At 44.2% G+C, this 14,593-nt stretch overlaps 1 long non-coding RNA gene across 1 annotated transcript in view; it reads right to left on the bottom strand.

Annotated features, from left to right (window-relative positions):
• Positions 1-2,594: 2,594 nt before the first annotated feature.
• LOC139027519 (uncharacterized) overlaps positions 2,595-14,593 on the bottom strand; it is a 34,131-nt gene continuing 22,132 nt past the window's right edge. The window contains exons 4-5 of the long non-coding RNA XR_011479620.1: positions 9,385-9,455; positions 2,595-2,896 (exon numbers count right to left, since the gene is read on the bottom strand). This is a non-coding gene — a long non-coding RNA (uncharacterized lncRNA). The remainder of the gene's footprint in view (positions 2,897-9,384; positions 9,456-14,593) is intronic.

Genomic DNA, 14,593 nt, shown 5'->3' with positions numbered 1-14,593 from the left:
AAGAGCATTGAAGATGGGTCGTGGCTGGGTCTTCCAGCATGACAACGACACGAAGCACACAGCCATGGCAACTAAGGAGTGGCTCCGTAAGAAGCATCTCAAGGTCCTGGAGTGGCCTAGCCAGTCTCCAGACCTGAACCCAATAGAAAATCTTTGGAGGGAGCTGAAACTCCGTATTGCCCAGCGACAGCCCCGAAACCTGAAGGATCTGGAGAAGATCTGTAGGGAGGAGTGGGCCAAAATCCCTGCTGCAGTGTGTGCAAACCTAGTCAAGAACTACAGGAAACGTATGATCTCTGTAATTGCAAACAAAGGTTTCTGTACCAAATATTAAGTTCTGCTTTTCTGATGTATCAAATACTTATGTCATGCAATAAAATGCAAATTAATTACTTAAAAATCATACAATGTGATTTTCTGGATTTTTGTTTTAGATTCCGTCTCTCATAGTTGAAGTGTACCTATGATAAAAATTACAGACCTCTACATGCTTTGTAAGTAGGAAAACCTGCAAAATCGGCAGTGTATCAAATACTTGTTCTCCCCACTGTATATCCAACATCCTCCTCTTCCTTTCTCCTCTTCCTCCCCAGTCATCCTCTCTCAGGGGGTGAGAGCTACCCATGAAGAGAATTAAGATCACGAACAGGGGGTCAAGAGAAAATGGGGGTACCATTCTATTTTTGGGGGGCTACCATACTTCATTTTTCAAATGGTAGGTCATGGCCGGTCCCTCTTGCGTCCTGGGTTGTGGTTAAAAACATGGTTTTATCTATTTGGCATTACAACTTTGAAATGCTTTAGGTTGGTCACAAAGAAAACAAGTTTTGAAACCACTACAATATTATTCTATAGCACTATACAGTTGTGGTTTGGGAGCCGCTACGAAAGCCTATATTTTAGCGCTCCAAAGAAAATGGATTCTGGCGATATCATTAAAAGGACTCTATTTTCCAGGAGAGCACCCCAGGGAGCAGAGAGAGTACAGTGTATAGTGAGAGGGATCTATATGGCTGGTCTGACTGCTATAAAGCTCCGTTAGGGAGCTATAATGTTCAGGTTGGGTGGCAGCCAATCTTTTTTTTAACATATCCCAGGTCTGGTTACAAGTTACAACCACTGGAAAGAGAGAGAAGAGAGAGAGAGAGACAAGGAGAGTGAGAGAGACAGAGAGAATGATAGAGTGAATGGGAAGGAGGCCAACACCAGACCAGTTTCAGGGTTCATTGGCTGGTATAGTTACTTTTATGAAAATAAATGTGTAAGAACACCCAGAAATGTTTCTGTTTTACTGTATTACAGTAATGGCCATAAAACCATGTTCATGTGTTTCTGGAAGACAATAAATCAATTTTCAATCATAGAGACCCGAAGTCAGCATTTATAAGCCAATATCAGTTAATCATTCTTGTCGTTAGTCAATCGGGCAGGATCTGAATAACGACTGTTATAAATGATCCTGCTAAAATGTGAGAAATTCATACTTAAACTTCTGGCTGTAGTGTAAAGCAAAGCAAAAGGCAATGGGAAGGCTGTAAAACGCATGGGATAAATCACTGGTTTTATGGCGGCATGGACATAATGGCGGTTTAAATGTGGTTGATTTCCCTCTCTGACTGTGGTCATACATTTTGACCTGAAAACGTCCCAGGGAACTAACGAGGAAGCACCATGTTGACTGTTGTCCATCTGAAGGTGACAGCTGAGACAAATAAAGGATGTTTTCTGTAGTTAAACACAGAGAGCACACACACAAACACATGTGCACGCACACACACACTCACCTGTTTGAACACTCACAAGGACATTTCCTTTTCAAAGAGTATGTGCAATTCACAGATAAAACAAACGTAACTAATGTGTGTACCAGCCAGGTACCTTAAATGTCCTATTCCTGCCAATGGCGTATTCTGGGACACAGAACGAAGTATACTGTGAAAACAGAGAAAGAAGATTGTACAGTACAGAAGCTTAAAGGATAATTTAACTGAAACAGCTAGTGTGAGACTATCTTTGTAGTGCTGAGCGATTAACCAATATTTATGTTATTTGAACCAATGTCGGTTTAATTATTTGAATTCGGATTAGGTTTGTTTCTGTAGAGATAAATCAGATCAAGCCCAAATGTGCGATGTAGTAGGGAGCTGTAGTTTCCAACAGGTCAATATTGTACATAGTTTAGCGCAGAAAATGTAGTAATATACTACAATGATCATAATCCATTGCCCGCCTACTTGTCCGGTTTCTTTTACACTTGCTACATAATAGAGACAGAAGAATGTATGATCGAGAGGCATTGAGCAATTGTTTCGCAAGGTATCTCAACCTGACAATACATTATCTAAGTGATTGATAGTTGGTTTTCAGCAGTCATAAAAGTATGCCTTATTTACTTTGAAGAACAAAATAGTGATTTTGTCAGACAGCATAGGCAGCAGCTTTATAGAGTAGATTATGACTTGGAATGAAATAATAACGCCATCAAATAAAACAAATGTAATATACACAACTGAAATATTTTCTTAAAGTAAATTAATGTGCATAAATTATAGTTAATAAGTCATAAAGAGTAATGGACAGTCACTAACATCATGGGACTTTTATTAATTGTTTTATTCTGTGTTGTTACAGCATTCAACCCAAAAAATGCATTTAATGTAAAGAAGAGAAAAATCAAAACCGATTTTTTATTTTATTAATCAAACCCAAATGACCTCAAAAAGCACTAATTTCTCAGCTACTACTATGTTGACAAGCATGACCGAATAAGATCCCCTGTGTTACCATGTAAGATGTGAGATCACATGTGAGATCACCTCTGAGTAGAGGGGGTCTGTTATGGAGTCCGTACCATCTGGGAACCCCCACTGTGACAGGGGTCTTGGGAACAACCTGCCTGGGTTGAGAGGAGGAAGGATGAGGAGAGGACACCCAAAATAAATGACTGAGCAGAAACAACAAGAGGAGAAGAGAAACAAACACAGGGCTAGACTTACAGCCACCTGCTCCACAGACCACTGACCCTACACCCTAAACCGTACTCAGCCCCAGTAAACCTATAGCTATTAGTTGTAACTGCCAACTAACCCTAATCACCAAACCAGATCTTAAACCATTACAATCCACCAGTGCATAAAATCCCCTTAGACATTCATTTAGAATCCTAAAAATGTAATTAGATCTACAAGGACATTTTATTGATCTGCCAGTATTTTCATTTAGAGATTCTGGTAAACTCTTTGATGTTTCCTACCAATTATTATTGGATTATTTACCATGGCAACCACTTGTTAATATAACAAAAACAAAACTTATTTCTCAGTTCGGTTGGCTTTTGTGGAGATCAGACCGTTTTCATTTTCAGGGATATTTGTGAGTTTTTAACCAAGTACTGGGCTTCTGTGTCTGTCATCGCTCTTTGACCAGAGTGCAGTCTGGCATCCATTTACTCCAAGTAGCCTATCCACACATTAGAGAGCACCAGACTCCGTTTTATGGTCCTTTGAGCCGGATGATGGACATCGAGACTGAGGACAACCAGATCTCCCATGGGTCCCATCCCAGAGGAGAAGACCATCCACTATGGCAGATACAGCAGCCTAAAAGAATGGAGGACTACATAGTCAACCACCCACGCACTCTAACAACTGCTCCAAGTGGGCATGCCCACCGAGGTGAGGGCATTCTAACCGGTGAGCCCTCCCCCACAGGTCAGCTTCAGCCAAGCCCCAGAAGAAGAAGACCTTGAGGAGGATTTTGATGAAGAAGATCATCATCAACCTCAACAAAGCGAACTGTTGAGCCCAGGCCAGCCAGAACAAAAGGCGTTAAAAGCCCAGTCTCTCCAAGGAAGGGGGACGCCAGCCCGCAGTCAACAAAGAAGTAATGGCGACAACCGTGATGACTCATATATTCAAGTTCATCTTAAGAAGATAGAACTTAAAGAACTGGAACACCAGTTAGCTAAAGAGAGAGAGGCAGCACGGTTCAATTCTGAAATAGAGAGACTCCAACTCACCATGGAGAGAAGATACCAGAAGATGCAGCTGGGGAGTAGAGAAAGATAATGGCAACAGCAGCAACGCCTTCACCAGGCCCAGAACGTGCTGAAGAAGGCGGAGCTGCGCCACTCCCTCCTAGAAATGGGTGAAGATTACGCCCCTCTATGCACCCCCAGCCGCATCTTGCACAGTCACCCGACAAAGCGTGGCACCAAGCAGGAGCCAAAAACTCAAGACGCGATCGACCACCAGGCAGGATCACATGAAGGGAACTCTGGCTGGCACCAGACCAGCCACCCACTCATACTAGAGCAACCTCCATTAACGTGCCATGTATCCTGACATGACACCAACCAAGGACTTTCCTCAAGTCCAGGTGTCCACAACCATGGTCAAATAAACCAGAGTGATGCCTCCTCCTTGCTGCTAGTCCCACACCATTGGACTGATCCACATCCATTGCTTAATCAGTCAAACCAGTTCTTAGCATCAACTGCTGGGCCACCTTTGAGCATGCCAGCACCACGCCTGCTCTTATCCTACAAAGGTCACTGGGCGGCACCACCACATAGGCCCAATCCACGTCGGCAGCCAACATCTGGGGTGCCTCTAGCACCTGTGACTTCAGGCCCAAACCTAATGGACCTAGTTGTAGCCTCCTGCTTTGGGATCCTAAAGCCAAAACTCCCACACTTCAGCAGCGGTCGTGAGAGTGACTTTGTCCTACTGAGGAAGGCCCTGGACAGCCTGCTTGGCCCGCATCCTCATCTGACAGCATTACAAGTACCAAGTTCTGCTAGAGCACCACAAGCTTCCAAGTGCTTACAAACTGACCCAGTCATGTGCGCATGATCCAAATCCCTATCCCACTGCCCTGAGCGCACTCCAAGACAAGTATGGACAGCCAAGGCAGTTGGTGCAGAGCGAGCTTGGAGCCATCCTGAATGCGGAACCTATCAAGATGGGAGATGCTGCAGTATTCAACGAGTTTGCTCTCGCAGTCCATTCTCTCGTGGGTGCGCTCCAGACACTAGAGGCTGCCAACGCATTCGAGCTGATGTGCGGCTCACACATGGATCGCCTACAGAGAATGTTTTGTGGAGTATTGCCTTACCAAAGGCATTCTACAAACAGGGGTTGATAGAACCTACACCCTACCTGACCTGACTGACTGTTTGGTTACAAGTCAAATCTCGGGCCAAGCGGATTTCCAGTCGGGCCGTCGAGTTCCACCAAAAAGAAGGAAAGGGAGCTAAAGAACAGTGCCTGCCTTCCCACAACAAGTCCATTTCGAATCCCACCGTACCTTCTCCCCTATGCAATCTGGTTTCTGAGCTGGTCATGGGTGCACCTCAGCCACGCTCAAGGTCCTAAACGATATCATAACCGCCATCGATAAAAGACAATACTGTGCAGCCGTATTCATCGACCTGGCCAAGGCTTTCGACTCTGTCAATCACCGCATTCTTATCGGCAGACTCAAAAGCCTTGGTTTCTCAAATGATTGCCTCGCCTGGTTCAGCAATTACTTCTCTGATAGAGTTCAGTGTGTCAAATCGGAGGGCCTGTTGTCCGGACCTCTGGCAGTCTCTATGGGGGTGCCACAGGGTTCAATTCTCGGGCCAACTCTTTTCTCTGTATACATCAATGATGTCGCTGTTGCTGCTGGTGATTCTCTGATCCACCACCTTCGCAGACGACACCATTCTGTATACTTCTGGCCCTTCTTTGGACACTGTGTTATCTAACCTCCAGGCGAGCTTCAATGCCATACATCTCTCCTTCTGTGGCCTTCAACTGCTCTTAAATGCAAGTAAAACTACATGCATGCTCTTCAACCGATCGCTGCCCGCACCTGCCTGACCATCTAGCATCACTACTCTGGACGGTTCTGATTTAGAATATGTGGACATCTACAAATACCTAGGAGTCTGGTTAGACTGTAAACTCTCCTTCCAGACTCACATTAATCATCTCCAATCCAAAATTAAATCTAGAATTGGCTTCCTATTTCGCAACAAAGGATCCTTCACTCATGCTGCCAAACATACCCTCGTAAAACTGATTATCCTACCAATCCTTAACTTCGGCGATGTCATTAACAAAATAGCCTCCAACACTCTACTCATCAAATTGGATGCAGTCTATCACAGTGCCATCTGTTTTGTCACCAAAGCCCCATATACTACCCACCACTGCGACCTGTTTGCTCTCGTTGGCTGGCCCGCGCTTCATATTTGTCACCAAACCCACTGGCTCCAGGTCATCTATAAGTCTTTGGTAGGTAAAGCCCCGCCTTATCTCAGCTCACTGGTCACCATAGCAGCACCCACCCATAGTACGCGCTCCAGCAGGTATATTTCACTGATCACCCCCAAAGCCAATTCCTCCTTTGGCCACCTTTCCTTCCAGTTCTCTGCTGCCAATGACTGGAACGATTTGCAAAAATCACTGAAGCTGGAGACACATATCTCCCTCACTAACTTTAAGCATCAGCTGTCAGAGCAGCTTACAGATCATTGCACCTGTACATAGCCCATCTGTAAATAGCCCACCGAACTACCTCATCCCCATATTGTAATTGTTTTAATTTTTTTGCTCCTTTGCACCCCAGTATCTCTACTTGCACAATCGTCTTCTGCACATCTATCACTCCAGTGTTTAATTGCTATACTGTAATTATTTCGCCACTATGGCCTATTTATTGCCTTACCTCCCTAATCTTACCTCATTTGCACACACTGTATATAGACTTTTCTATTGTGTTATTGACTGTATGTTTGTTTATTCCATGTGTTGTTGTTTGTTTCGCACTGCTTTGCTTTATCTTGGCCAGCTCGCAGTTGTAAATGAGAACTTGTTCTCAACTGGCCTACCTGGTTAAATAAAGGTGAAATAAAAATGTAATTTTTCAAAACAATACATATTTCATAAGGCCTTATTTTGAGGCCCTAGTTTTACCCTAATACGACAATGAGACAGCCTATTGAGGATGTCAGAGACCTGGCAGTGTGTTACCAGGACAACAACCTCTCTCCCGAAACGTGGGCAAGACAAAGGAGCTTATTGTGGACTACAGAAAACGGAGGCCCGAACACGCCCCCATTGACATTGATGGGTCCGTAGTGGAGCGGGTCGAGTGCTTCAAGTTCCTCGGTGTCCACATCACTAAAGACCTATCATGGTCCAAACACACCAACACAGTCGTGAAGAAGGCACGACAATGTCTCTTCCCCCTCAGGAGGCTGAAAAGATTTGGCATGGGCCCTCAGATCCTTAAAAAGTTCTACAGCTGCACCATTGAGAGCATCTTGACTTGCTCTATCACCGTTAGGTATGGTAATTGCTCGTTATCCGACCGCAAGGAGCTACAGAGGGTAGTGCGTACGGCCCAGTAAACATCACAGGGGCCGAACTCCCAGCCATCTAGGACCTCTATACCAGGCAATGTCAGACGAAGGCCAAAAACTCCAGCCACCCAAGTCAGACTGTTCTCTCTGCTACCACACGACAAGCGGTACCGGAGTGCCATGTCTGGGACCAAAAGGCACCTGAACAACGTCTACCCCCAAGCCACAAGACTGACAATTTACGTTAACCCTCTTTATTATTTATTTATCTTAATTGTATGTTATGTTATTTATATTTGAGTACCATAAGATGAATTCACCAATCAATCAATGCACATGCAAAAACATAGATATTGAAACAAACAACTTCAAAAATCAACCTGCAATAGAGCATGCTGGGAAATGATAATGATGGGCATGGCTTTGGTTCAACTCTGGTTATTAACACCAACACCATGGTTCTTTTACACCACTGAGTGATAATTTAACTATTTAATCAACACTATAAATGTTACACTGAAAAATCAACACTAGTAAACACTGGCCAATTTGCTGTGTGCTATGAAAGGGACACATCTGCAGGCTTCCATACATTTCAATAACCTTTTCAAATTCTGAATAATGGTAGATGCCCCGTCAATAACCCCCCACTTAACTCAAAGGTTCTTTATTGGGCAAGAGTTCTCCAAGGGAACTTAAGAGCTGAGAAACAACAATTTAAGAACCTGCATAAGTGCATTTAAACTCCATGGCAACATTGATTGTTATTCTTCTTGAAGCAGAGAAGACTGAAAAGAGTTATCACCTTCACGGCATTGAGCTTTCACATCACACTCAGTGAGACAGAAACTGAGATAAGATTGAACTACTAAAACTTGAATGAAGATGGACTGACACCATAAGTTATCAGGGCGCCACCCTGCTACAAAGAGCACATTAGGAGTCTCGTCTGAGTTTGCATTGGGACACACACACACACACTCATTCACCCACGTCATTGATTAGGCTGTTATCAGAACACTAGACTACAATGTGAGCAGGGATAACACAGACACACACACTGCATTGATTTAGCTGTAAAAGAGACCCAGTGCAGCTGTAACGGGCTTCCTCCTTCTCCTCATCCGAAGAGGAGTAGCAGGGATTTGACCAAAATGCAGCGGGTTGTGAATACATATTGATTTAATAGACAAAACGGAAAAACACGACAAACACTTGAATAATTACAAAACAAATAAACGAATGTAGACAGACCTGGACACGAACTTACATACAACGTGAAGAACGCATGAACCAGGAAAACAGACTACATAAAACTAACGAACTAACAAAAAAACGGAACAGTCCCGTGTGGCGTAACATACAGACACTGACACAGGAGACAATCACCCACAAACAAACAGTGAGAACAACCTACCTTAATATGACTCTCAATTAGAGGAAAACGCAAAACACCTGCCTCTAATTAAGAGCCATACCAGGCAACCCAAAACCAACATAGAAACAGCAAACATAGACTGCCCACCCAAAACTCACGCCCTGACCATCACACACATACAAAACAACAGAAAACAGGTCAGGAACGTGACAGCAGCACTATCTTCTTTGACAGTGTCAGCCCAGACACACTAATGTTAAACCCCCCCTTCCTCCAACCCCTCCCCTCTCTGAATAGTTACCATATGTTTACTACACCTGGACATCGTCGAGTTCCCACACGGTGGACTACACTAAAGAGGGGCAGAAAGGGAAAGACCTGACACAGACAGACAGCTGGAGAATGGCTCCTCGTTGGGCACATACGTATGTCAATTCAATGTCTATTCCACATTGGTTCAATGTAATTTAATTGAAATGACGTAGAAAAAAACATTGATTTAACCAGGGTGGACCCCGTTGCACTACTTACTGCGATGTGCCATGACAGCAGTAMGGGGGGGGGGGGGGGGGGGGGGGGGGCTGAGGTCGCTGACCTCCCACATCAGCAGTCTTTAAATCTTTACCCCCTCCATCAGTGAAGGAGTGGAACATACCTTTACATGGATTCTGCTGACTGGGGAGTCTGAGTCGGGCTCTGGGGAAACACACTGCTCCAGCGCACATGCTGTATGTGGAAAAAAAGAGGAAACAGAAAGAAAGAAATAGGGGGTCAGTACTTCAGGACTCTCGTTCACTATGTGAGATGTGTTTTGGCCGTATACATTACAGCCTCCCAAACACTACAGATGGCCCCAATGACAGACGAGGAGAGGAGGTGTGAGGGACAGGAGTGAGAGAGAGAGGCAGTGAGGGAGAGGAGTGAGAGAGAGGAGGAGTGAGGAAGAGGAGCAGTGAGGGAGGGGAGGAGTAGTGAGGGGGAGGAGGAGTTAGGCAAAAGAGGAGTGAAGGAGTGAGGGAGAGGAGGAGAGGTGACGAGAGTGGAGGAGCAGGTGGAGGCATGGTGGAGAGAGATAGAAACATTGCTGACAAACAACATGTAGCCTGCAGTGTGTGGCTGCATCTGTGGAGTTAAGAAAGGAAACCCAAATCAGCAGGCTTGTTTTGCACCCCAATCCAGGCCCAGGGTGGTCGAGAATGAGGAATGGCTTTTGATTTACTTAAGTCCTTCTAGAAAATAAATGGCCTTTGTACGGCTCCTGCAGTCTGTATAGTTTGTCCCCACTCTCTCTCTTTCTGTCTTGTTTCTCTCTCTCTTATCTCTCTATTCTTTTCCTCAGTGCTCTACAGTATGCTTGTAGAGCGTTTTCCCCCCTACAGAAACCTCAGAACAAACTGGACACTATAAGTATATTATTTTCCAACATAACATTGTCATACCAGCAAAAATAGTTGGCCATCCTGTTGTTCTCTCTCTCCTTGCCACCTTTCTTTCTATTCCACATCCCCAGTCTCAATCTACCCTTCATTCTCTCTCTCTCCATCTGTCCCTCTCTCTGCCTATCAGTGTTAGTGTGACTCATATATTATTGCAGTGTTAACGTAGGAAAGCACCCAAGCCATGGGCCGGAAGGTCTGCTTCTAGAGATTGAGTCACTGCAGGCTAAATAGCCTTTCCTGTCTCCCACCCTATATATCTCCTGCTCTAATATAGCCCTGTAATTCATGACATCAACACCAGAGGCTTATAGTGCAGTTCACAATATACAATATAACTCCCGCAAAAACAAGCCTCTGCATGTTGTTTGTGTCAACATTTCGGTTGGAGACCTTTATCAAGACAGATATAGTTTATAGTCCCTTAAATTACTAACTCATAAAGTGTAGATTAAAGCTCATTGGCAACATTTATATTAGCTATACCGATATACAGCTTTCCTGCCATTGAGCATCCACGCCTAATGAGGAATTGTAGCTTCCATGATGCTGAATGACAGCTCCTTCTGTCCAAGAACTTTCATTCTCAGGTGGTTGGGTGGAAGAAATTACACTAACTGTTCCACAAGAGAATGTCACTGATGTGCATATTTTATTGGGTTGTTTGCAGATGATTTTGAATATTCTTCACATTTAAGTGAGTGTGACAAATTCAACAGTCAAGTGGAACAGCAGGTCTTTTTTTTAACCTTTATTTAACTAGGCAAATCAGTTAAGAATCTGTTCTTATTCTCAATGACGGCCTAAGGAACAGTGGGTTAAGTGCCTTGTTCTGGGGCAGAACGACAGATTTTTACCTTGTAAAAAGTTCAGGGATTTGATCTTGCAACCTTTCGGTTACTAGTCCAACACTCTAACCACTAGGCTACCTGCCTTATTTAAGGGTTAGGTGAGTGTCTGGCTCTTGACTGGCAGGGGGTTGGGAGGGGGATGTAGGGGCATTTTAATGGGGTACAGAGCGTACAGGCGTTTGAGAGTGTGTGTGTGTGTGTGTGCCTGTGGGTGTGTGTTCGCTTTGGTTGCTGGGTGGGTGTGGTGGCCGGCTGCAGGGAGTCCAGTCTGCAGGGTCAAGATAAATGCAGAGAGGGGAGGGTGAGGAGGTGAGACAGGAAGTCCTCTAACATCACTTCCTGTCTTTGTTTCAACCACTCTATTTTCAAGGCTTGGAATGTAAATCCTGTTTAGAGGTGAAGGAATTCAAAACAAGTTTATTAACCCCTACGTCGGGGGTGGAACAGGCTTCTGACTGTCTCTGTGTGTGCATGTGCGTGTGCGTGTGAATGGCTTGGTACCACACCCTGTCTACATCCTGTACCAGCCATTCTGTCCTTGTATCTCAGGCCAGGGCACTGAGGAATGCCAAGCCCCACAGTCCCACAGCACGCTAGTAGAAACACTCACTGACCCTAAAAGGAAGTGTGTGTGAACATCAAACATAAACAGTGATTTACAAAGTGACCAACGCCAGCCCAGGGCTAACGGACAGACAAACACTGCCATACTCTTTATTACGTTATGGAAGCCTACAAAGACGGTGTTTTCCTAAGACAACAACCATATCTCACTTTTAAACTACAGTGTGCTTTAACCCGTCTTGCATTTTCATGGTGTTGGGCTGGTACTGCTGAGGAGAGAGGACCTCACACACACGAAGTCACACACACTCACTTCTATCCTACGTGGTTAGGGGGTTTTAAGTTGAAGGGTTTGTCTCCTATGGGACGTCAGGGAGATACATGTCTCAGGCTGAGGCTCAACGTCGACAGAGGACAGATTTAGGGTAATCCTCTGTTCCTTTCCAGAAAGACCTCAATCACCCTAATGAGTCTCGGAAACTGCTGTCTGTCAGCAGTACAGGGATTTGGGATTTGAGGCGGACAAACCTTTTCCAACTTCTGTTCACACTGTGGGAAAATGTGTTTTTGTGTGAATACAATGTGAATTTGTGCAAGTTGCAGTGAGGTTGTTCTATTTTTTAAGTGCATTGTACTATTTGAGCGTATTTGACAGCGCTTGGATGAATTATTTTCTATGTGCGTGTGTGTTTGAATGTGTGTGTTTGTGTTTGACTGATATACTAGGTGTTATGACCCATGATTTCTATAGGATTAATAGTCCCTTGGGTGAACGACCCCACATGGAAAACAGTGTGGATTTAACAATCGCTTGGCTGATGGGTTGTTGTTCTTACCTGTGGGGGTCAATCAGCCTTCCCTTGTTTTAACACCCTCCCACCCTCCTCCCCTCCGTTAACTACCATCTCTCCTTCCCTTGCTTACCAACAGTGGTGGAAAAAGTACACAATTGTCATACATTACCAGTGCCTGGTTGTTGAAGTGTGTTTGTTGACAGCATGTCACTCACACATTATGGGCGCATTAGGGCCAGGCTGCATGTCCTTGACATGTTTAAGAGAGCACCTCACCCCATAAATGAACTGAGGAGCACCAGGCTGGTCAGGGACACGGCCATTTGTCAGGCTTGTTTTTCAAATCTTTTTGCTACTGTGTACATCTACTTTAACAATCCTCCTCACTGACTGACTCAAGGTCTTTAGACTCTATGTGATACATATGTAGGATCTTAATTTGCAGCAAAATAATCCTGCATAAACAGGATTTTAACATTTAGTCCATAATGTTGCTTGATCTGTGGTTAGGCTATCAGCTGGCCAAAATTAGACTACATGAAAAGTGCAATACTGTTAATATAACCATGTGTAAGTGTGGGTTTTCAGTGAATTTATGTAAATCACAAAGCTCACCTGCATTTCCTGCAGAGAAGGAAAATTCTCAGCAACAAAAAAGTGATCACATTAAGATCCTACATTTGTACTGTGTCAGATGGGCCTTTTCTTCTCATCCAGGGAAAGAAGTCATAGAGTACGCCTGAAATGGCACCCAATTTACTATATAGTGCACTATGTTTGACCAGGGCCCGCACAGGGCTCTGGTCAAATGCAGTGCACTATGGACCTTGGTCAAAAGTAGTACACTATATAGGGAACATGGTGTCATGTAAGATGCAGACGTGATCTGCATCAGCATTAACCCTCTGTCTTTAGGATGATATTCATTGGGGAGAGGTGTTTCAATTTCTTATACAGTAAGACACATTTATGTAAATGGCTCCATATTTCAGAGATATCTGAGGTATCTGAGAGGCTCCTCGCATGTCGTCTGTCGAGGGTCAAAAACCAGGAGGACGAGAAAAAGAGAGGCTGGGAAAAGACAAGCGCTGACAGGACAACTGCTGGTAAGCTTGACAAACAAGACAAACTGGCACAGACAGACAGAAAACACAGGTATAAATACGCAGAGGATAAGTGTGGAAGTGTACAACTTTATTTTCAAGAAAACAATATCTTCTTAACTTTTTGCTTCAGGAGAAACATAAGAAATAGCGCAAGAAAATGTCCAAGAACCTTTTTGAGGAATATCAACAAGGCTCCATTATATACACTTTAGTTTAGGCTCTGGCTTCAACGCTAAACAAAGGTGCTATCTAGAACCTAAAAGGATTTGTCAGCTGTCCCCACAGGATAACCCTTTGAAAAACCCTGTTTGGTTCCAGGTAGAACCCTTTTGGGTTCCATGTAGAACCCTTTCCACAGAGGGTTCTAAAGGAATCCAAAAGGGTTCTATCTGGAAACAAAAAGGATTCTCCTATGGGGACAGCCAAATAACCCTTTTGGCACCCTTTTTTTCTAAGTGTGTAGCTGCTAACATTACAGTCTGAGTGAAGTGTAGAGTTCTTACTCTCTAGTGGTGGTAACTACTGGGTAACTACTGGACACCTCTATCTCCTTACATTAGTCCTGGTTTACATACTGCCCTGCCTCTCCACTTAGCTGCCACCAAACCTCTATCTATAAAACACAAACTGATCTTATCAACTACCTACTGTATGTGGATTTGATCTCTAGCCTATACAGATACAGAACCTTTCTTGGCACCACTTGCCATTGATTCACAGCAGCTTTCTCTATTCTTACTGCCCCAAATATTTGCGCAAAAACTGTACATTAAATCACAGTTGATCTGAACTACAAGAGATCCTTTAGGACTATTGTGGTGTGAATGTCCACAGTTCACACTCACCAGCCTCCTGAAACAACTCTAGGGAATGTTTTGGCTCAAATACAAGATGTTCCAAATGCTAGCCTCATGGAGAGAGAATTTGATTACTAGGGTAAATAAGCCAATTACTGTCACGTGTTTCTGAGGGAAAAGAGTTTGGGTGGAATGTGTATAAAATCCCCATCCCTCCCTGGCCGCCGTTGACAGTTTCTGACGAGGATTGTTGGCAACAGCAACAAGGGGAAGAAATCTGAGCGGGACGGGACGGTGGCCATAAAAAGGCATGTTT

This window comes from Salvelinus sp. IW2-2015, linkage group LG4q.1:29 (assembly GCF_002910315.2).
Source record: "Salvelinus sp. IW2-2015 linkage group LG4q.1:29, ASM291031v2, whole genome shotgun sequence".
Classification (NCBI taxonomy): domain Eukaryota; kingdom Metazoa; phylum Chordata; class Actinopteri; order Salmoniformes; family Salmonidae; genus Salvelinus; species Salvelinus sp. IW2-2015.
Note: the sequence above shows the minus strand (reverse complement) of the source record. Positions and strands in the feature narration are given on the sequence as shown.